This window comes from Lactuca serriola, chromosome 5, assembly GCF_051521515.1.
Source record: "Lactuca serriola cultivar US96UC23 chromosome 5, Lser_US96UC23_V15, whole genome shotgun sequence".
Taxonomy (NCBI): domain Eukaryota; kingdom Viridiplantae; phylum Streptophyta; class Magnoliopsida; order Asterales; family Asteraceae; genus Lactuca; species Lactuca serriola.
This window is the reverse complement of record NC_136412.1, coordinates 175,876,668-175,902,386: the sequence shown is the minus strand read 5'-3', so window position 1 is coordinate 175,902,386 and position 25,719 is coordinate 175,876,668.

Below are 25,719 nucleotides of genomic sequence, written 5' to 3'. Positions count from 1 at the left end.
AGAGCTTGGGAATAGAAGATTGAGTTTGAGCTTTGGTTGAAGCGCAAGCTAGAGCAGGTTCAGACAGCGGTGTGATTGGTGAAGAACCCAAGACTTATGATTCACTATCTAGAGGCCAATAGGGTCGGATTCGTTGTGGAGAGTGCTGGAAACCGCACGAAGGGGTGTAGCGAGTGGGTGGTTTGGGCTGCTACAAGTGCGGAAAGACTGGTCATTTTAGCTAGGATTGTACTCAGGTATCGATTCTGATTTGCTTTCATTTCAATTAGACGGGCCACAAGAAGACCGACTATCAGAGGTCTTCAGGAGGAGTGGTGACGACACCTGCTCCCGCTATATTGAGGATCACTGATGGTGTTGAATCATATAAAGTAACCCTCTTGAACTTCAGCTACCGCAGCCTCCATCTTGCCACCACAGTCAAGCCGCTTCATCATCAATCATCAACCGTAGTCTCTTCTTACCGAAGTCTTTATCTAGATTACTTTTACATTTTCTTTTCTGTATTACACTCTATTGTCCAGTATGCCTTGCATGGCTACTCTTAGAGTTGTAATCTAGTGATTTCAGTGAGTCTCTATAAATAGAGCTCATTCTCATGTAATGAATATCAAAATCGCATCTAATTCTAATGTACATCTCAGAAGTTATCTTTCTATCTTATTCCCTCTTCTTACTCTCATAATCAATCACAACCTCTCTTCGGAGCAAGTCTCTTGTGACTTAATCACTAAGTTTGATCTCACTTATTAACTTGGCTTGAATGCATTCCTCGCTATGAATCAGCTTAAGTGTATACTTGATATAACAACTGTTGTCATTTACATTTCTTTACTTTTCCGCAACTAACACTCTAACATCTAACACTAAATATTATTGTTGAGCTTTAGATCCTTCGAGATTAACTATTCCGCAATATACTTGTTCTAACGTTTGTTCAAGTGTGTCTCAAAGTTTTTCTCTCAACAATTGGTATCAGAGCCATAGTGGTTGCTTTATGAAAATCGGAACTCTGATTTTTCGAAAAGCCTTCTATACCACTGAAGCTCATTTCTAAAACAAAAATGGCACAATCGTTATCACTGAATGTTTCCAACAGTGTTGGTGGTTCTAATCAAGCTCCAATACTGGTTGCAAATGAATATCATCACTGGTCACAAAGAATGGAAAGATACTTAAGGAGACTTGGTAAAGATGTATGGCGATCCGTAGAAGAAGGACCACATGTTCTAGTCCTTACACCAGTCCAAACTGACGGAGCAACATCAAGACTAGGAGGAGGTCAACCAGCTTCAAACCGTCCCACCAAGGATGATCTCGATAAGATGGAAAATGATGCTATTGCCTTTTATGAATCTCTTGTGGAGTTGCTCCTGACAACTTCGTTATTATCATAAATTGCAAATAAGAAAAAGAGATCTGGGATGTTCTCAAAAGTCTATACGAAGGCTCAGAGCAAGCTCAAGACAAGAAGCTCACAACTGCCCTCAATGAGTTCAACAACTTCAAAGCTCACACTGGCAAAAGTTTGGAAGACTCCTTCAAAAGATTCAACCTGATTGTCACAAAGCTATCCAATGCGGGCACCGTCCGCAGTAATCATGAAACAAATCTTTAGTTCCTTAATGGCTTGTGAAGACATTGGACTACGACAAAAATGATAGTCCATGGTGATAGAAAGATTCATTCATTGTCACTCTACAAACTCTATGGGGAACTTCAAGCACAGGAATCCACCGTACTTAAAGACTGTGCTGATTTTGGTGGACCTCTTGCTCTCATGGCACAAACCTCACATACTCAATCCTACCCTTCCTCGTATGACACCTCACCGCAGTCATATGATGCTGATTCAGAATACGATGATGAAGAAGAATTTCAAAAGGCAATCGCTCTTGTCAGCAAACAATTCAATCGACTACCACCTCACTCCTTCCGCAAAAATCAACAATTCAAGAAACCACCTTTCAACCGTAACTTCAACCCACAAACAAATCACTCACCTTACCCTAAAAGTTCTCATCCACCACCGCAATCTCACAATGCTCAGCCAAAGGAAGCACCGCAGCCAACTCCAACCTCTGACTCTGGTACTCCCACAGATGACAAGACCGATGTTGTAGTTTGTCACAAATGCAACAAAGAAAATCATTTTGCAAGAGACTTTAAGGTCAACGTAGTTAAAGACAGAGCATTCTACCTTAGAATGGCTCAAGAGATGGAAGAAAAGGAGAAAGAAAGGGCATACGTAGCCCATGTTAAAAGAAACCATCAAGTCTGGTCATCCGGAGATGAAGATGAAGCCATCAGCAGTATAAGTGGCAAAGGGAAAATCTGCATGTTTGCAACTGCAGATGATGATGGGTCTACAAAGATGGACAAAAACTACTGCTACATGGCTAAGGATGGAACTCTAAGCATCGTTGAACAGGTAAAACTCATGATCCAAACTCTAAATTATAACATGCATGATTATCAACCTTACATAGATAATCTTAATGACACATGTGCTGCCGTCCTTACAGACTATAACAAAGCCCTGGATGAGAAGAACATTGCGTCCCAGGAGATGTTCCATGTGAGAGGATGACTGGACAAAAAAAGACTCAAAATGGCTATGTTAGAAAGAGATTTAGAGTTAGAAAAAGATGCTAGAATGTTGAGTGAAACCCAATTAGAGATAGCTTTGAATCAGAAAGATTTAGCTCAAACTGAAATTGTACGTTTAAATCTTTTAATTGAAAAATTGTTCAATGAAAGTGAAGCTATTGAAAATTTGGTAAATAATGGAACCATGGACAATACATACAATTGTGGTTGGTCCAATGGATATCCTACCGCAATGGATTCCTCACCCCGGTTCAACAAAGACAGACCATATGTCCCTCCAGACCGATAATTTCATTTCCCAGTCAATGACAAGACTTTTCTCGAAGATATCAAAACTCACTTCGGTAGATTGCACAATCTAAGCAACAATTGTGTCATTGAGGAAATTGTGCCTAAGGCTTCATATCACACAAGTGATCAAACTTCTTTTAGTGGCACTACTTCCTCAAATTCTCAAAACTCATCAGTAGTTGATGAAGAAATTGTCATTGAGGATACCAAAGTCTCTAAAGACTTTCCATTTCTATCCTCAAACCGCAGTGTCCCTCACTGTAGTCAAAAGTCCCACATAAGTCCCACCGAAGTCCCTACTAAGACATACTCTACGGTAGTTAAGTCATCCTTACCGCAGTCTTCGAACAAAAGTTATGCGTCCCTTTAAGCAATTCATCATGAACTACCCATAGATAACTTTGAAGTGGGTCAATGTTCTCAAATCCCATAATCCACAAGCTCAGATGACTCAAGCCCACGTTTTCACAAAATTTCAAAGGATTCTAGAAAACTGCAGTTGAATAACAGAGACTGCGGTTCACCAAAATCCTTAGCTAAAAAGGCTTTCAAAGAAGAAATTCGCTCCCGAGGGACAAATAGACAAATGTTTTCTCTCACTATTTTTCAAAAAACCCTACTCCCAAGAAAACGTCCAAAAAGGAATGTACAGTTTCAACAGTCATTCCTAATTCATCTGACTCAATTCAAAAAGGTGCAAAGTCTTTTCAAAACGGTGTTTTTCAAATTTATTCCTCAGATGACCCAAAATGGAAATGTATTTTACCCACTCCAACACATATAAAGTCACGTCAACATTTTCACACATGGAAGGGTATCTTACCAAATCCAACAAAAAGGACACAAAGATCCACACGTGCTAAACCTTTCTCAAAACAAACTTTTCAGAAAACTAATGTCAAATCTTTTCAACCTCGGTCTAGTCAAAAGCCAAACAACTCTTCCTTTAGACCGATAAGCAAATGTGGAGCCAAAGCAAAAGATAATATCTCAACCTGTAAGTGTCAGTGTAGTTGTCAAAATCAGAAACCTAACTTTACAAAAATACACAACACTCTAATATTTCACAAACACCCATGACTAGGTTTAAAAGTTGACATGAAAATAGTCCCTGCAACCTCGGTCCATACATCACTCAGAAACTCACTTGTTGCTCCAGGCTCCAAACTAGTTTGGATGCATAAACTAACCATGTAATTCTCAGGCTTTGTACAAGGAGGAACAAGAAGAAGAATGGTTAATTAATAGTGCTTGCTCCTTGCACATGATCAGAAGGATAGAATACCTTCAGGATTTCAAGCCTATATGCAATGGTGGAAATGTTACATTCGGCAACAATGCGAATGGAATCATCCGAGGTTACGGTGTACTCACTACGGGGAACTTATTAATTCAAAAGGTTGCTTATGTAGAAAGCCTCAAACACAATCTCATCAGTGTTGGCCAACTATGTAAGGCAGGCCATCAAGTTGAATTTAATGATGAATTCTGTTACGTAATGACAAGTGATAGGAGCACCTGCTTGATCATGTCACGATCCGAGGGTACCATGTATCCTTTGGATGTCTCTCTCATCATTGGAAACCGCAGCTGTGTTTCCTTTTCAAAGCTGTATCCGAAGTTAGTTGGTTGTGGCACTGCAAGATCGCTCATCTCAACTTCAGATACATCAACACCTTGGTCACTGGAGAGCTGGTCAGAGGACTACTATTCTCAAGTTCAGCAATGACACTCTATGTCATGCTTGTGAATGTGGTAAGCAGTGCAAAGCAAGTCACCCCATAGTGATTTACTCTTCTATATCTGAACCACTTGAGCTTTTGCACATTGATCTCTACGGTCCATCAACCGTAGCTAGTCTCCATCAAAAAAAGTATATACTGGTTATAGTTGACGACTTCACTCGATTCACATGGGTTTTCTTCCTCAGAATCAAATCCGAAACACCGTAGATTCTCATCAACTTCATCAAAGAAATAGAACTTCAGATTAAGCTGCCAGTAAGACGCATCCGCAGTGATAATGGAACTGAATTCACTAATCATCCTCTCAACAACTTCTTGGTGTCAAAAGGTATCTCTCACAACTTTTCAGCTCCTTATACACCTCAACAAAATCGTGTAGTAGAGAGAAGGAACCGTACTCTAGTCGAGCCAGCCAGATCCATGCTCAACTTCTCACATCTTCCTCTTTACTTCTCGGCTGAAGCTGTAGCAACCACATGCTTTGTTCAAAACCGAAGCATTGTGTGCAAATGCCTCAATAAGACACCATATGAGGGCCTCAACAACCGCAAGCCAAATGTTCGCTTCTTTCATATCTTTGGGTGTAGATGTTTTGTGATCAACAACGGAGATCAACTCAACAAATTTGCACCGAAGTCTGATGAAGGCATCTTTCATGGCTACTCTAAGAATAAGGTTGCTTATCGGGTTCTCATCAGACGTAGGAGGCTAATCATTGAAAGTTTCGATGTGAAATTCGATGACTCTTACATCCGCAACACCCCTACATCCACTGAAACCACCGCAATCATGGAAAGTGACATTCCTGCTTCTTCAGGTCCTCTCAATCTGGTTGAAGTCAATTATGATGATCTTTTCGACCCTGCTGAAATGGCAAAACTATCTGAAGTCCTTGTGTCACCGGCTTCTCAACAACAACACGCTGATGTTTCTGGTCCATCTTTATCCGAAGTAGCATCTCTCAATACTTTAACCTCTCCGGTTGAGGGGGAAAGCTCTACCCCGGATCAAACAACAACCATCGAGGTTCCAGTACTTAATGATACTCAAGTTCCTATCCTCAGAAAATAATTACCATCAAACGTATCTTCAGATTCGGATGATGAACTCATAGAGAACATTGACACTAGAACCGATTCAAGAATAACTACTCTCCCATCAGCAGTTCAGGGGGAACCCTCTCAGGTTCCAGAGGAACTCCCATCAGCAATCCAGGGGAAACCTCTCCAAACCACTCAAGGAAATGTCATTCTCACTTCAAAGAAGCCAAGATGATTCTGCAGGCTGTTCTCAAATCCAAGAGGAATTGCCATCTCCGACCGAAGAAACTTCTGATATTGAGGACATTCCTTCTACCGCAACTGCTGATCATCTGATGCCTTGTCTACATGTATGGACGAAGGATCATCCACCAGGTCAAATTATTGGCAACCCATCCGCAGGTATCCAAAATCGATCTGCCAAGGATTTATCTGATCATTGTCACTATGCAGCATTTATGTCCACAGTCGAGCCACGATCAATCAATGAAGCATTATTGGAACCGGATTGGATCTCTGCAATGCAAGAAGAACTGGAATAATTCAAAAGAAACAATGTGTGGCAACTCGTTCCCATACCTTAAGGCCATACTATTGTTGGAACAAGATGGGTGTTCAAGGACAAGTTAGATGAATCTGGTGCGGTTATCAGAAATAAGGCAAGACTGGTTGCAAAGGGGTACAGTCAACTGGAAGGTGTTGACTACGATGAAACATAGGTTCCGGTGGCAAGAATGGAAGCCATCCGAATCTTTTTAGCATATGCTGCCCACAAAAAATCAAGGTACACCAAATGGACGTTAAAAGTGCTTTTCTCAATGGGTAATTGAAAGAAGAGGTTTATCATCAACAACCTCCCGGATTTGAAAGTATTGAATTCCCTGACCACTACTACAAGCTTCAAAAGGCAGTCTACGGTCTGAAGCAAGCCCCTAGATCTTGGTATGAAACCCTTTCTGAATTCCTAGTCTCTTCAGGCTACAAAAGAGGAGTGATTGATCCCACGCTATTTAGAAAAGCAAACGGTGACCACCTTATGCTTGTACAAATATACGTGGATGATATCATCTTCGGATCGACTAATCAAGGAATGGTGGATGAATTTGCTAAGCTCATGACAAACAAGTTTCGAATAAGCATGAATAGAGAGATTAATTTCTTCGAGGTCTTCAAGTCAAACAAATTCAGCAAGGGATATTCATTCATCAAGAGAAATACACCACCGAACTATTGAAGAAATACTCTATGGACAACTGCTCCTTAGCTAAGGTCCCTATGGCCTTCGGATATAAGATCCCTACTGATCCTTCTAGCGAATCTGTGGATCACAAGACTTATAGAGGTATCATTGGCTCTCTAATGTACCTCATAGCAAGCCGACCGGACATTGTCTTTGCAACTGGTGTATGTGTAAGGTATCAGACTGACCCAAAAGTGTCACATATGACCGCCGCCAAACAAATTCTTCGGTACCTAAAAGGAAGCAAATCTCTTGGTCTATGGTACCCCGCATGCAATGACTTCAGTCTGCAAGCTTTTACCGATGCGGATCATGCCGGATGCAAACTTGATCGGAAAAGTACATCTAGTGGATGTCAATTTTTGGGAGGTAGACTCGTCAGTTGGTCCTCAAGAAAACAAAGTTGTGTTTCATTATCTACCGCAGAAGCTGAATATGTGGCCGCAGCCAGCTGTTGTTCCCAAGTCCTATGGATGAAGACACAACTGTTAGACTACGGATACAGAATGTTGCGGATACCAATCTACTGTGATTCTGAAAGTGCCATAACGATCTCTCATAATCCTATTCAGCACTCCAAGACGAAACATATTGAACTACGGTATCACTTCATCAAAGACCACATTCTAAAAGGTAATATTGAACTCATCTTTGTCCCTACTCATGAAGAGATTGCTGATGTATTTACAAAAGCACTTGACTCTACCAAACTCAATGCGTTCTTACAAATGTTAGGAATGATGAATCCGAACCCTAAATTCTTCTTGAATTGACAGGTACCGCAGATCTTCTTGGTCTCCATTACAGTCCTAACTGAAAGTTATTGATAATAGATGGTTTTGGAAAATCCTGTGTACCGCAGTCTATGTACCGCAACCATATATTATATCTATCTTTCACGGGTCTTTCTTACTTGTTATTACTAACCTTTTGTATAAGTGCTTTTTTCAGTTTCTCCCACTGCAGTCATCCGCAATACCAAAGAAGCCATCCGTAATGATGTGTCCATCCGCAGTCACATTAATTGATTTTCAGACGGTTCATTCTTATGAAAAACAAAAAAAAACATAGTGTGCTATTTAATGATCCTTCATTAAATAAAAACATTCCTTTGAGAAACTGTCACATTCTTTTCTTCCAAAACATTGTATCAGACCTATTTTAGGTATGATGACAAAATAAAGATTTTCCATATCAAATCCTTTTATTATGTCTTTTCCTATTACCCCAAACCATCACATCCGTTACGAATTCCCCTTTATCCAACGGTTTAATCGCACCCCCACCACACGTTCTCAAGACGTGATTCAAATCTGACATTTCATAAAATACAGAGTCCATTTTCTGGTTAATATAAATTCAGTCTTTATCCCACTTTTGTCAATATGTGGTTGAGATTAAATATCCTAATTCAAAAGATAAACCCAAACGTTTTTACCCAATTTCACTTAGGTCAAAAATGTTTCCCGCTTCATTGAGTCACTATAAAACCCATTTATTCTCCACAAAGAAAAGTTTACGCTCTCTAAAAACTTCCAATCTCTTCTGCATTCTTCAAGCTTTCTCAGAAACATAATAATGGTGAAATTCGGCGTTACAAAGAAACAATCCAAAGCCTCTGGATCAGTAAACCCAACTGGTTCAGATTCTCCCACAATCGCCTCAAGCAATTTTAGAGCCATCTTCGAAGATCAACCCTCTTACAATGCTCCCACAAAACTTATGATTAAGTTCTTGAAGAATCACCCGTTGTTTGGACCATTCGATGCTTTCACAGACGTTGTTCCACTTTTAACCCTCTACAAATGTGCCTTCTCTGCCTATCGCCCAATCAACAATCCCCAAGAAATTCATCTAAACCTCATCAATGATTCTTTGGTCATTTTGTCCAAAGAAAAATTCCTCAACGCCATTAACCTTCTTGTTCATCCCTCCATTAAATTCTTCACTCCGTCAATGACGGACATCACCTCAGCACTTTATCAGATGGGTTATCATAAGAAGATCAAAGGAATTAGTGAATTCAAGAAGAACCAATTGTATGTGGTCTGGCAGTTTGTGTGCCACTTTATCATCTGCAGTCTGTCCGGCAGAACCAGAGGCACGGATAACATGGGCCTAAAGCTTTTTGAACTGGTTTGGAGCATCTTCACAGGCCACGACGTGAACTACGGACAAATCCTTTGGGATGACTTTCTGCAATACATTCCCAAAGAGAGCCCAAGGCAGAACCCAACCGAGCTTAACTTTTCTAGGTTCTGGTCTCTCTGCATATCTGACTTACATGCGGATGCAAGGATAGACATGGTTGATGACATCAACTTCTTCGTCACCAAGGATCTTAAAAGGTACAACCCTTCCTTTGATCAAACAATTTTTGGCCCAATCCGTGGACTTCCTACTCATATTCTCTCTACCCTTGGTCTCGAGACTGCTGATGTCTCAGACCACATTGAGGCTACGGAAGGTATTGACCCATACCTTCCTACCCCGCCTCTTCCGTTCGCAGTCTTAAACCTTGAAGGTACCGCATTCCCTTCATCTACAACTCTCTCCAATGTCTCTCATTCCCAAAGATGTAAACACAAAGTTTCTGCCCTCCATGGCCCCCACAACACAAAGAAATCTGGAACTCCTAAAAAGGATGCTTCCAAACCCTCCAAACCTTCAAAGAAAAGAAAAACACCACCCGCTATCACAACCGTGGAACCGAGTCATCATGACTCCAGCATTGATTTAGATGAGGATAACCAACCTATATCAATCCTCAAGAAACGCAAAGCTGATCCACATAGCCAAATGGATGACCGGACCGATACCTCAGCCTCTCAACAGGCTCCGGTAGTCCTTGGGATGCCTGCACATCCATTCGAAATCACTATCTTCTTTCTTTCAGACTCAGACAGTGAGTCTGATTCACAACAACGAGGAGACTCCCCCCAGTTCGATCCGAAGAGGATAATACTTGTTCTTGCCCTAAAGTCTCCAGGGCTTCCCGACTGCATGTTTTTTCAACTGAGGAGTTGAACTCCATTCTATTGAAAGTGACCCAAACACTACAAACACATTCCAAACCGCAGGGCACTTCTTCCGCCCATGCTAAAACTGAGTCGAGGCCACACTTGACCACAGGTCAAGGAGACCAAGGACGCTCAGGAAATCCTACTCTGCTTTCATTAGAAACAGGTGGTTTAGGCACGGTGAGCACAAATGTGCAAGGATCCGTGATCCCAAGGGACACCTTGGTGTGACTTTATGGAATTGACGGTGAAAATTCTGATGATTCTTGGAGCCAGTACCAACCCTCCAATAAGGCTGAAGCTAAGAAATATGCTGCTTTTCGAAGGGCGTTCCAAGCCTGCAAGGATCAACAAATCAAACAACAGCAACTGAAGGAACAAGAAATAAAAGCGGTGGCTAAGTATTGGGCAGATTCCATCAACAATGCCAATACCGTAGCCACCATCCTCACAGTTCAAGATTGGATGTCCGCAATGGTCGAAACCTTTCAGAAGACTCAGGAAGCCACTACTGATCAACATGTCTCCAAAGCTCCTCCCTCTCCCACTGCAGCAGGTTCACAAGATGACGAACCTAAAATCGAAGTGAGCTCTGCTCCTATTTTTGGCTTTGATGATGCTGAACTACAAGAGGTAAACAAACCCTCTCCTTCTGATGACGATCTCATGATGTTTGATGAAGACGAAGAATCCAGTGGTTCTCATCACTCCACTTCTAAGCCCAAAGAGAAGAAGAAGAAGAAGAATGTGGTGACTAGGAAGGAATTTCTAAGTCTTCAGGCCAAGGTTGATCAAATCCTGGCTGCGGTCAAGCCAACTCAACCGCAACCAGAAGATATTCCGGGGCTGCAGTCCCTTATTGAACGGATTGAGCACCTCGAAACAAAAGAGAGAATGGCTGCGGAGCGTATCTCTCTGAAGGTCGAAATGGGAATCCAGTCTCCTGACAATAATCGTCAAGCTGACCACAAGGAATTTATGGCTGCTGCGGAACGCCTTATCTCTGAGGTAACAACAATCAAGACAGATCTTCAAGTAGTCATTGCGGATCAAGCTTCTCACTCGGAAAAACTGATTGTGAAAACTCGCACTGCCTATGAGTCTGCAATTTCAGTCCTACAAACAACTATCAACCGTCTGCAGAGATCCTTATCTACAAACTACCATGGTCCAGAAATCCTTCATCTTACCAAAGAGATCCACATATCACTCTTCAACCCCTCCATCCCTAATAATCAACAATTGGCCGATGCTCTCAAAGCTCAATTCCAAGAGGTGTATGCCAAAGTTGATGGCCTTCGTCAATGGCTTGAGGAGACTCCGGGTCTAAACTCCTCGAGAGGGGGAAATGAAGAAGAAGTCCATCACTCCAACCACTCCATTTCACAACATCAAACTCCCCTTGTCTCTACTGAAAAATTCCAACACCACAACCTTCACCGCAACCATCTCATCACACTCCACCTCACAATTCTCCACTTCAAACATAAATCACCCCAAAAAAACCAGAGACTCCCCCCACTTCAAAAACCTTGTGTAGTATATGTCTTCTCCCAGTTCAAACGACTCCTCTGCTGCCACTCAAAGAAATAGAGATTGGAAGGCAGCCACGCTTGCTGAAGAAGTTTGGAGATTATGCGGTTTTGAAACTGTCATGGATGAATCCCTGATAAATTCTTGGGTCAATCCTCACCGAAGATTGCTTGATGATGATTACGTTCCACACCTCACTATGTGGAACCCCCTTCAGACGGATACTGGGATGTCCCAATCTCTCCCAATACCAGATACTTCGCTGTATTTGAGCAGTTCGACCGCAACCTTCCAGACGACAAAAGACTGCCAATGGAATTCGAGAGACTTAGTCAATTCTATGCTAAGCATGCTCTCCCATTGAAAACATATGGTCTAACGATAGACCATTCGTAGTTAAGAACTACAAAATCTGGAAGTTTATGAAGGCTGAGTTCATCCAGTACACTCTGACCAAAAGGGAACATGACTACGTCCGCACCCAGGCTGATTTTCCCTGTATGAACCCTGAAGAAGTCTTTCTTATCGCTAAGGTGTTTCAACACAAGTCAGAGAAGCATCCGAAGATGAAGATTGCACTTGAAGGGGCTAGTACCTTCCTGAAGGAAACAATTTGTGATTTTTCCAAGATCGACACTGACATCTACCCCACCATTGCCAAAATTGTCGATATGCTACCACTTGACCCTGCACCAATGCCTACCGAAGGCTATGAAGAAAGATCTTTGGGTGCAACCAACTATCCTGAACTTGGAGTCGTTTTCAAAAGGAAGACTGATAATGTCAAATACTTCATTCCTATGACTGCCATGCATCGTCTCACCAGGAAGCAACTTGACATCTGCCGAACCGCAGTTGAAAAATCCAAGCACACCACTACAGAGGTCAAGTTCGAGATACTTAGAAGAATCAACTGGTTGGAGAACATCAGGAAGTTTTCGTGGATTTTGATCAAGTTTCTTAAACTTGATAGCTGATCAAAAGTTAAAAAGCTCACTTAGGGGGAAATTGTTGAATCATATAAAGTGACCCTCTTGAACTTCAGCTACCGCAACCACCATCTTGCCACCACAGTCAAGCCGCTTCATCAGCAATCATCAACCGCAGTCTCTTCCTACCGAAGTCTTCATCTATAATACTTTTACTTTGTCTTTTCTGTATTACACTCTATTGTCCAGTATGCCTTGCATGGCTACTCTTAGTGTTGTAATCTAGTGATTTCAGTGAGTCTCTATAAATAGAGCTCATTCTCATGTAATGAATATCAGAATCGCATCTAATTCTAATACACATCTCAGAATTTATCTTTCTATCTTATTCCCTCTTCTTACTCTCATAATCAATCACAACCTCTCTTCGGAGCAAGTCTCTTGTGACTTAATCACTAAGTTTGATCTCACTTATTAACTTGGTTTGAATGCATTCCTCGTTATGAATCAGCTTAAGTGTATACTTGATATAACAACTGTTGTCATTTATATTTCTTTACTTTTCCGCAACTAACACTCTAACATCTAACACTAAATATTATTGTTGAGCTTTAGATCCTTCGAGATTAACTATTCCACAATATAATTGTTCTAACGTTTGTTCAAGTGTGTCTCAAAGATTTCTCTCAACAGATGGCAGCCAGGACAAGGCATAGGCTCCCGTGGTGAGGAGCAGAGCTTTTCAGTTGATGGCCGAGGAGCCCTGAGAAGCGCCATATGTTGTCACCAATATGTATCTTTATCATGTCTTTTTCCTACTTTCATTATTTATGTTTATGTTTTATTTGGTCATATATGGTGATGTTTTTAGTCAATGGTTTGACTGCTCATGTTCTTTTCGATTTAGGGTGCCACCCAATCTTTCGTGTCTCATGTGCTTATCAAGAATTTTGTTAGTACTCCGGGAGCTTTGTATTACCCGGTAGAGGTAAAGATTATAGACGACCATACAGTGAGAGCTCCGAGTGTTCATCGTGAATGCATTCTTAAGTTTTTTCGCGAGAAGTATCCTATTGATCTAGTCTTTATTCCTCTACGAGCAACTCATATTTTTGTGGGCATGGAATGGTTAAGCTAGAATGGAGTTATGAGTGACTATGAGTGACATTTGGTGAGTTCACACCCCAAGTGTGGGAGAACTGATTATTCATGGTGATGGCACTCAACGAGTACTGACTTTTTGCTCAATTACGAGGGCTTGGAAATATCTACTTCAAGGATCCTCTGGGTATGTGGCTTATGTTACAGATTCACGGGTTGTGGAGAGGAAGAAAATGGGTGATGTCCCTATTGTTCGAGATTTTCCAACGGTGTTTCCCGAGGACTTACCAAGGGCGCCTCCTGAGAAGTGGGTAGAGTTACAATTCAAATTGGTTCAAGGTGCATCTCCGATAGCCAAGGCATCATATCACCTAGCACCACCGGAGATAATTGTCTATGCAGCTACAAGAGTAGTTAGACAAGGGATTCATCAGGTTGAACAGTTCAATGTGGGGAGCACCTAACCTGTTTGTGAAAAAGAAGGATGGTTTGCATAGGAGTGCATTGACTACGGAGAGTTGAACAAGTCAATGGAGAAGAACCATTTTCCACTTCTGAGGATCGACGATTTATTTGACCAGCTCTAGGGTGCATCTTGGTTTTCCAATATTGATTTGAGATCAACATATCATCATATGAGGGTCATGGATGAGGATATGCAGAAGACAGCCTTCAAGACTTATTATGGTCATTATGAGTTTGTGGTGATGTCATTTGGGCTCACCAACACAAGACTTTGAAGAGGGAGAGGCTTTATGGTAAGTTCTTCATATTGAAGTTATGGTTGTGTGAGGTGCAGTTCTTGGGGCACATTGTAAACTAGAAGGGTGTTGGTATTGGATTAATGTCTAAGTCCATAACTATAATTGGTAAGACTTGACCCGACCCGGCATGGTCCATTTGGGTTGCATGGCATCATGCATTTGGATAGACTATAATGAGAGAAATAACACTTAAGGCTGGTTAATATATTATAAGTTCTAATATATTAATAAGGTTATTTAATTAGTATTGATCAAGAATTAATTTGGAATTAATTAAGTGATCAAAAGGAGACTAATTAAATATATGGGTTGATTGTGTAAATCATTCATTATTATATATGTGGGCTTGTGATCCAAGATTCCTTATGTTGTACTAAGTCCATGGGTTAACCCATGGATAATCCATGGAGCATAAGGAATGGGTAAACTTATGAGTTACATGGTGTAACCCTAATAGCCACCATATAAAAGAATCCCATGGCTCAAGAAATTGTGCACTAGTGTGTGAATATGAGGGCTAGACGATTTCAAGGAGTGTTCCATTTCTCTTAAGTCATTCCATGTGCATTTGGTGTTGTGTGAACCATTTGAGGTGTCACACTTGGGGCACTAGGCACTCAAGCTTCATGAAGACATTCTACATCAAAGAGGTATGTAATTCTAACTTGAGATATCCATATGAATCAATGTTATTTTGCTAGTTAGGATGAATACCTTGGAAAGTTCATATTTGCATGTATAATAGAGAAAACATAGATCCAAGGTATTTAGGGTTGCATGTACACTTAGGAGTGTTAGAATGTTCAAAACCCAACAGTGGTATCAGATCATAGGCTTGTTTTCTTATTATACTTGCAAATTTAGCTGAAAAATCGAATTTTGTTGCTGTCTGGACAACGGACTCGGCGAGTCCATCAGGTGACTCGACGAGTCCATGCCTTAAAAGTGTTCAAAACGATCCAAATCACCGAGTTGGTTCATGCATTCGACAAGTTGGACCCCCAGACAACATATATTCGACTGTTTTGGCTGGAATTGGACTAGGAACATTACCCTTAGATGTTTTTGGACTTATAAACTTGTTTTTGATGTGGTAATGTTCATACAAATCTAATTTCAAATATAATTGTCAATAGATTCATGTTTTGTATTAGTTTAAGGATTAGACTAATTACATGAAAAAGTTTGATTTGAATTATCTTGTTCTTATGAGTTACTTAGATTAATAGGAAAGTTATATGAAATTGTTGTTTTCAATCCAAATTAGTCTAAGAGTTGGTTCTAAAATGTGTTTTTGTAACTTATCCTCAAGTTATATGAAAAGTCACATTTAAGATCCATAAAACTCATAAAGATTTCCATAAATTATGAATAAGGAAGAGTCACATTCTTTTAATAGTTTAAAGTCTTCCATAACTTGTCCTCAAGTTATGAAACTTGAAGAGTTTTTGGATTAAAACTACTTTAAACACATAAGTTATGGAAATTGAATAGTTTTGAATAGTTTCAAAACTTGCCCTCAAGTTTTGGTATTTGTAAAGTTTTCCCATGATACTTTAATTCCAAGTTAAGCCCTTAGAATTTTAAAAGTTAAAATTCAACCCTTATACTTTATAATATTATAAATTAATAATATTTATATATAGGTATAAGAGTAAAGTCAGTCTTACCGTTAGTAGGCCTCATTCACGAAGCCAGTCTATAAGGGGGGGTATAAGGTTACTGCCTATAAAATGGCAGTTTAATGGGTGTCCACTCTCACCAACCACTTCCTTGACCGGTGGAGGGTCGTTAGCTGAACGGGTAGGACAAGGACTAGAATTCTCCCTTCATTAAAATTATTAATGATAAATACTAAGTAACTAAACTCTTATTAATACCCAATCTTAGTTACTTAGGAAAATGTGAATTTGGTGCTAACCCATGACATTACACTATGCACTTTGCTTAAGTCGTTAGTGGAGCGTGTGTGGCTAACCGGCACACTAACCTGGACTTAACAAGGTAGGCAAAGGGTAACTTAATATTTATCATAGTATTGGTGGAGCGTGTGTAGTTAACCAGCACATCGATTAAGGGGTAAATATTAAGGGTACCAAATATATTTGCATGGTTACTTCACACATTGTTTTGTGATCCTCGGCATCCCAGTCACAAAACCTGAAGGGCACACTCGAGATTGAAAATGCCATTGAACAGTTCAATGAATCTCAAAAGAATCTAGGAGTTTCAAAACCAATTAAAATCTATTAATACATTACGTTTATCTTGGTGGAAATTGGTGAATCGTCATTCACCTACCTTCAAATATTTTATAGCTTGGATTATGGCATCCCTCTTCCGAGTTATAAAATAGTTTGTAGGGTCCTAGCCTTAATATCTCATATTGGGTGTTATATTAAGGACTTTTACTCAACTATCTTGAATGTCTCCCAAAAGATGTCTAGTTCTGACATCTATGATCCTCCCAAATCTCTTGGAACTTTACTTCCTCCACCTCCTCCAATTATTCTCCCTATCCCACATATTCAAGGCCACTGAATCCCTATTGGCAAGGCAAGGTCTAGGTGTGCTCACATCTTGGAGATGAAGTCACATACTGACAAGCCGGGAGAGTTGGGTGTCAAAGTCTTGAGAAAGTTGGTGGTTCAATCGCTTTCTAAGTCACATAGTGAGTTCCTTTGGGACTCCTATGAAACAGACTATGACAAGACCATTAAGGATCTTATCTATTTTCTAAGATCAACTTCCTAAAACTTTATGGACATTGACAATGAAGATACTGGAAATCAAGAAAAAACATTCTCTTCCCAATGGAAGGGGATCTGCCATAGTCAACTCAGTTGACCAAATGGTAAAGAGAAAAGCTAAGTCTGTGATAGTACCGGTACCATTACCAAAGGGTCCATATGTTTATATTGCCAAAGGACGGGGTATTAGTTTTGAAGCTGCCAATTTTACCTAAGGATGTTAAAGTCAATAAGTTTGACCCTACTTCAGGTAAAATCCACTATCTAACTCTGCTAAGTTTCTATACTGAGATTCTTGATACATGATGTGACTGGGTCACATGTTGATGTTTGTAAGAATCAAATAAAAGTGAAGAAACTTAAAAAAAAGAATATGCTGAATCTGATCGCGTAGATGGATTTCTATCGCATAGTTTGAAGATCAGATTCTTGAGCTACTTCTTAGGAGTTATGATATATTGCTTAGGAATAGATAACAACAAAGTTTTCATGCTTTTTTGCATTGTAAGGATAGTTTTTCTGCAAAGTTTTTAAAATAAAAAGGAAAAATGATGATTTTATTTATTTTAAAATAAAATAAAGGTCAACTAGGTCAACTCGGCGAGTCATGTCCATGCACTCGACGAGTTGATGCTTCTGATGGCAGATTTTCATGTGTTTTTTGACATGTTTTGGATTAGGATCATTACCATAAAATGTTTTAGTTCATAAAATTTGATATTGTTGATATGGTAATGATCATGCTCATTCAATTAAAAGATAATTGTCAAAATTTCAAGATTTGTATGAGTTTTAGGCTAATTTCTTGCAAATTGTTGATATGAATTATCTTGATTTATGAGTTTAACTTGAACATAGATAAATTATTTAATTATTTTGTTAGTTAAAATTTTGATCTAAATGTTCTTTAAAGTCCTCCATAACTTGTCCTCAAGTTATGGAACATGAAAAGTTTTTTCATAAAAACCATATTAAACTCATAAGTTATGGAAATCAAAGGTTTTTCAAGAGTTACAAAAATTACCCTTAAGTTTTCGTATTTGAAAAGTCTTAAATTAAGAAACTCTTATAATTAAAAGGTGTAACTCTTGGGTTCATAAATTAAAAAATTAACTAAATAGTTTTTAATTTTGAATTTTTATATTTAGAACCTTGAAGTATTTGAGTAGCTCAAATAGCACCTTATGGACTTTATTAAATTAATTAAAGTATTTAATTAAAAGAGAATTAATAATTCCATAATGACATGGTTTAAGTTTAATTAAATTAAGATTGTAATTTATTAATAGATTAAACCATCAAATATTTTAAAAGTTTAAAATACACCCTTATACTATATAAAGTTAAAAGTTTAATAATTATATATATATATATATATATATATATATATATATATATATATATATATATATGTATGTATGTATGTATAAAACAAGTCAGTCTTACTGTTAGTAGGCCTCATTCACGAAGTCGATCTATAAGGTGGGTATAAGGTTACTACCTATAAAATGTTGGTTTAATAGGTGTCCACTCTCACCCACCGCTTCCTTGACTGGTGGAGGGTCGTCAGCCGAACAGGTAGGATAGGACATTCTCATTAAAAGTATAATGAAAATACCAAGTAACTAAACACTTATAAATTCCCAATCTTAGTTACTTAGGAAAAATGTGAATTTGGTGCTAACCAATGAAATTGCACTTTGCACCTTGCCAAGTCGTTAGTGGAGCGTGTGTGGTTAACCGGCACACTAACTTGGACTAACAAGGGTGGCAAAGGGTAGCTCAATGTTTGTTATAGATCAATGGAGCGTATGTGATTAACCGGCACATTGATTAGGTGATAAATGGCATCGAGAATACCAAGCTAATTTGCATGGTTATTCACACCTTGTTTGTGATCTTCGACATCCCAGTCACAAACCTGAAGGGCACAATCGAGATTTAAACATGTCATTGAAAAGTTCAATAAATCTCAAAGGATCTAGGAATTTCAATTCATTTAAAACCTAAAATTCATTTTCATTTTTCATGGTGGAAATTGGTAAATCGTCATTTACCTAACTTCAAATATTTTGCAATTGGATTATGGCATCCCTCTACCGAACTGTAAAATATTGTGTTGAGTCCTAGCCTTAATATTTCATTTTGGGTGTTATATTAAGGACTTAAATCAACTAAACTTGAATTTCTCCCCTATAGATGTTTATTTTTGACAAATATGGTCCACCTTATCCTTTTGGAAAAAGTTTTCTTTATAAAGATGATATTCCACAAGACGATCAAGGTGAAAGATTAATCCCTTCTTCGTGTTGTAGTGGAAATTCACTTCCTCCACCCCATCTAAAAAAAATTCTTCCTAACCCACAAGTTCAATGACTTGAAAAAGTTCAACGTCACTCAAGCCCTATTGGCTAGCAAATACCAAGATGGAAGGTTTGTGTGTGCACATGTCTTGGAGACGAAGTCACACATTGACAGATTGGGAATGCTAGGAGTCGATGTCTCGAGGAAGTTGGATGTTAACTAGGTTCTTCAGTCACTCCCTGAGTCGTATAGTGAGTTCATTAAGGACTGCTATATGACAAATCACAACATGATCCTTATCGATCTTACCCTTTTGCTTGTTGTTGCTGAATCAACAATGATTTGGCACACTGGTAAAGCAAATTTGATTAGAAGATCTACTACCTAAACTTCCATGGACATTAACACAGGCAACATTGGATGTCCAGAAAAGCTTTCTCTTCCAAATGGAAAGGGATCAACCATCGTCAAGTCATTTAACCGATTGCTAAATAGAAAGGCTAAGTCTGAGATAGTCCTGTGTATAATTCTCAAAGAGTCCATATGTTTCTATTTCCAAGAGAAGGGGCATTGGTTGCAAAGTTTCCGTATCTACCCGAAGGACCACAAGGATGGTAAAGTCAAAATGTTTGACTCTACGTCAGGTAAGACCACTATCTAACTCTATTAATTTCCTATTTGGATATTCTTAATACATGATGTAATGTAATTACATTTTGATGTTTTGTAGGATCGAAGAAAAGAAAGGAAGCTTAAAGGAAGAGTAAGCTAAATCTGATCGCGAAGAGATGGATTTTGATCGCCTGATTCGATGATCGGATTTTTGAGTTGTTGGTTAGGAGTTATGATAGATTGCTTAGAAATATGTAGTAACATAGTTTTCATTTGTAATTGCATTGTAAGGAAAAGTTTTTTCTACAATTTTAATGATAGGTCATAATGTAGTGGTTTGGGCTAGGCATCTATCTTGTAAAAGTCTTGTTTGGGTCTTGGTGTTAGTGGTGGTTGTTGTAACCTTTGTATGGCTGTGTGCGGCCGTACACGCGTGTTTGGCTATACACCTGTGTGTTGCTGGGTGATATAAATGGTAGGTGTCTATGTCAGTGTCAGGTGATGTATGTGTGTGTTTTCCAAGGTGTATTTGACGTTTATGTGATATAAATGTGTTCATGCTTGGTTTAATTATTCTTCTACTCCTTCTACAATCTGAATTGTTTGAAATATCATTTGATCACTGATTTAGATCCTAGATTTGGAACCTTACGATTGGTATCAGAGCCTAATCAATGTCAATTGGATTTTTGAGTGTTCAGTTAAGGTGTGCGGTTGACAGGTTGAAGGTGTACGACTGAGGTTGAAGGTGTGCGGTTGACTCTTAAAGGTGTAGGGCTAAGATTGAAGGTGTGCGGTTGACTGAGTGTACGACTGTCTGTACAGTTGAGTACACGTTTGTATGTACGGTTGAGTGTACGGTTATGTGTACGGCTGAGTGTGAAGTTGAGTGTGTGGCTAAGTGTGTACGGTTGGAGCATGTTCGGCTTAGTGTGTGGTTGTGAGCATGTACGATTGAGTGTGTGGTTGCAAAACCCTTAGCAGATTGAGCATCTTAATTTTAATCATCCTTCTTGTTAAAGTTTTCGATCTCTTCATTTCTATAAAGTAAGAAAGAATGGACTCCCATACCTCATCACCTCATCATGAGTTGGACACCATAATGGGAACTACCACTCGAATTCCTCGGTTGTTATCCGCCGAAGGATTTTCAGAATGGAAGTACTGAATTGAGAAATACATCAAAATTAAAGATTTTATGGTTTGGCGAAGCATTCTCAAAGGACTAGTCAGGGTCACTACTAATCTTCCGAATGGACAAGTGATTGACAAATTGTATGTTGATTACACTGATGAGGATTTCGAAATGGTTGAAGAACAGGAAAGGGCACTAGCTACTTTGACTATGACTTTATCCCCCAATATTGCTCAAGGATTCAGAGAATACACTTCAGCCAAAACTCTATGGGAAGCTTTGATTGAGGTCTACAAGGGATATGAAAGAGAGACGTCAGGATATGTTAAGACAGAAGTTCAATATGTTCGATTATGTCCCTGGGGAAACCATGGAAGCTCAGTTGCAGCAATTTACTGCACTCACTACTAAGATGAGCATAGCTGAGATTTACTTGACTAGAGATTAATTGTGGCTATCATCAAGAAGACAAAAGATCTCAATCGTCTCAGTCTTGCTGAAACAATGGCAATCATCAAAGCCTGCGATCTTGATGATAAACAACGAGAGATTAATCATGTGAATTCCTACTCGACTGCAAATCTTGGGATTTCTTCAAATAATTCCTTTTCATCCTTCACATCCTCTCCAAGTCAAGCTTTTGTTGTTCAACAACCTCATAATCAAAACTTTATCACTCCATCAGTTACACCACTTGTTGGTTCTTCATCTATGTCTCACCCACAAAGTCAGTCCTTCGTTGTTCCACAAGCTGTTTCCTCCTCCAATGCATCAGTTATGGTTTCTGCTCCCAACTCCAAAGAAAACGATGAAAACTTAGTGCTTGCTACTGGACTTGTCAATTGCTACAATGCTTTTGTAGCTGGAGAGCTTCCACCTCAACTCTCATTTGTTGATCTAGATCAAATTCATATAGAGGATGTGAAAGAAATGGATATTACTGGGCAGATAGCAATGGCAGTGTTCAGGGAAAAGCAATTTGCTAAGAAGACAGAAAAGAATAATTGGGGAATGAATGCGGATAAGAAGGTAGGTTCAACAAGGGAAAGTTTTGTTGCTAAAATTGTCACGAGCCGAGTCATTTTGCTCGTGAATGTCCTAAAACAGACAGAAGGGTCAATAGTGATCAAACAATGGTTCCAGTGGGAAATGTTCGTGGAAATATTACTGTCAACAGTGAGACTGCTAATCTGGTAGTGGTTGCTCAGTCCTTTCACTGGGAGGACCAGATTCAAGCACTGAATATATTCAGGGCCTGAAAATGCTCACTTGGCTCAAATCAATGATACTCTGGTGGAAGAAGCTGAAGTTGATCCTGAAGAAGAGATGATGGAGTTGCACTTTGCCTTTATAGTATCTTCTACTTCCAAACCTGAAAAGAAAGAGGTAAGTTAGTCTTCTTGTTCTCAAACATGCATTGATAAAGTTAAAAATCTTCTTGAGCATATAGAATTATTACGAAGAAGAACGAGGACTTGAAATATGAAAGGTATCAACTTAGAAAAGGACAGAAACCCCTGAAGGATGAATTAGAAGCAAAAACCAAAGACTTTAGAAAACTTCAGGCATAATATAGCAATAAGAGTGCGTGTTATAGATATGTGACTGAACAACTTGCTAAGGTAACTGCTCAGCTTGACACATTGAAAAACAAGTTTGAAAATACAGATTTTAATTTCAGAAAATATGATGTGTCAAGTGAAGTAGTTGTGTCCATGATAGAACATAATTTTAAATTCAAAGAAAATCAGCAGAAGAGTTTAGGATATGACAAAGTGCCTCCTCCTTATAATCATAATTATCAGTTTAAGCCATTGAATGAAGAAGAGATAAACAGAGAGCCATTTCTTAAATATGGATTTGTGTCAGGAAGTAGCATTAATGTTGAAAGTACTAATGTTTCTATTTCCCATGCAGATCAATCCCTAAGTCAATCACAACAAGAAGATGAAGGATGTGTTTCTAACAATGAAAACGTTTATGAATTTGTTTTGTGTTTCAAATGATAACTCTTTTGTTTCTGATGTTAAAATTAATGATACATCTTGTGATACTTCTGCATCGGATAATGTTGATTTTAATTTCTTTGACATATTTGATGATTTTTTTGATAATCCAGATGTTTCTGTTTCAAGCACATCTACTCCACAAATCACACAACCGGATTCTTCCTCACCTATTACATAATTTAATTCTTGCACATGTTCGTGTGGAAAAAGTAAGGGTGTCAGTAAAGAAAGAAAATCAGACAAAGGCAATACCAGTTACAATAATAATAAGTAGATTTGTTTTAACTGTGGTACTGCCGGTCACATCGCTAGGAATTGTCCAAATAGGGCATTTGTGCATTTTTCGTCTCAAAGAGGAGAGAGCGAGTCTCGAGGAAGGTCTTTAACTAGAAAGTCTTCGAGATCTCGCCCTCGAGATGATGATTGGAAGGATAATCGAAACAAGAAAAGGGCAGTTTTTCAAAAGAACAAACAGGTTTTCAATAATAAAGTCACAAATAGTTTGCCAAAATCAAACAGGCTAAGCCAAGGTCGATTTCATCAAAGAACAGATTTGGATCGTCAACCACTTCTGGTAGAAAATCCAAATGTTCAAAGCAAATTGAAAAGAAAAATGTTTCAAAAACACCTGTGAGTTTTCAGAAACCTAAATATTAATGGGTGCCTAAATTAACTTCCAACCAATCATTGTCATCCTCTAAAAGTATTTTACATGATGATTCAAAATCTAAAACTTGAAAGAATGAATCTATGATCGTAAAGGGTCAACCCGAGAAAGCAATGACCTGGGTTCCCAAATCTAAATGATCCCGCTTATTTGCAGGGATAGTTACGGAGGAATGTAGTCAGACCTTGGTATGTTGACAGCGGCTACTCCGGGCATATGACATGAGACATCTCCCAGTTAAACAACATTCAAACTTTTAATGGGGGATTTGTTTTCTTTACGGGCGAAGAAGGCAGAAAAATTACGCAAAGAGGAACTGTGACGAACGGAGTGCTGAGTTTTGAGAACGTCAACTATTCTCCCGAGTTAAAGCATAGCCTGTTAAGCGTCTAATAGATTTGTGATAAGGGTTATTCAACTCATTTCACTGATAAAGAGTGTCTGATCTTAAAGCGAAGCATTGTCATCCCAGATGAGTGGATTCTGGTTAAATCAAAGCGGTATGGAAATGCATACATTATTGAAATGAATAACACCATTCTTGAACAAGTCACCTTCCTCTTTTCAAAAGTCTCAGAACAAAATGCAATGTTGTGGCACCGACGACTCGGTCATGCAAACACTAAGAATCTGAATCGTCTTGCTAAAAATGAAATGGTGTGTGGCCTGCCTGTCAGAGACTTCATAACATTTGAAAAATGTGTGTCATGTGCCAAGGGAAACCATCATAGAAAACCACACCTACCAAAACAAGACAATTCAATCAGCTAGATGCTCCAATTGCTACACATGGATCTATTTTGTCCGGTCAATGTCCTAAGCATCAACAGGAATTCATACTATCTTGTAGTGATCGATGACTTCTCGCATTTCACGTGGGTTTTCTTTGTATCCAACAAAGTTGGGGTATCCGATCTGATCAAGAAGTTCATCGTAATGATTGAGAACCAAACCAATAGCCGGGTGAAGGCGCTCCATATTGATAATCGAACTGAATTCAAGAATGCGGTTCTTTATCATTTTTGCATAGAAAAGGGAATTGTGCGTCAATATAGTTTCGTTCGCACGCCTCAACAAAACGGTGTTGCTGAACGGAGGAATCAAATGCTACAAGACGCTGCAAGGACGATGTTGTGTGACTCCAAATTACCTGTTTTCTTTTGGGCTGAGGCGATCAACACATCATGTTATGTTCAGAATCGTGTTTTGATCAACAAAGCCCAAGTGAAGACACCATATGAAATTCTATATGGTCACAAGCCATTTTTCAGCCATTTCCACGTATTTGGCTGCCCTTGTACCCTTCTTCACCTGGAGTCCAACCTAAAGTTTAATGCCAAAGCTGATGACTGCTATTTTGTGGGGTATGTTGCTCGCACTGCGTACCAGGTCTACAACAAAAGAACAAAGCAAAGCATAGAATCCTTCGATGTACGTTGGCTGGAGGAGAATGAAACAGATGCTAAAGTGGGTCCTGATTGGCTGTTTGATTACACGTCATTGTTCAAATCGTTCTCTGTGTGTTCAAATAGTTTATCTGGATCTACTTCTCATTCGAAGAATGTACCTGAGGATGAAGATGAAGAAGTTGTTTACAGACCGCCGATAGTGTCTTCTACAATTCCTGTGGCGGAGTCATATGTTCCAATTACTTGTCTAGAAACTTCAAGTCAACAAAACACTCCAGATGCTGATGCTACACCTCTAACTCCTGATGAAAGAGAGTTCATGTCCGGAGATGCTTCCGATGCTACTCAACCTTTTATGGACTTCTCTTACCTGAGCAAATTGTTGATGAGTTTGTGGCTAATCCTTCTTACGAGACAGGTTCGTCTGAAGTGAATCATTCAGAAAATGACAGAGTTATCAACATTCACAATCTTCCAGTTTCACTCAATAACATCAGCCAGGAGATACCTTCACGCATTAAACGTGCTCATCTGATCGAAAATGTCATAGGGCAGCTGGG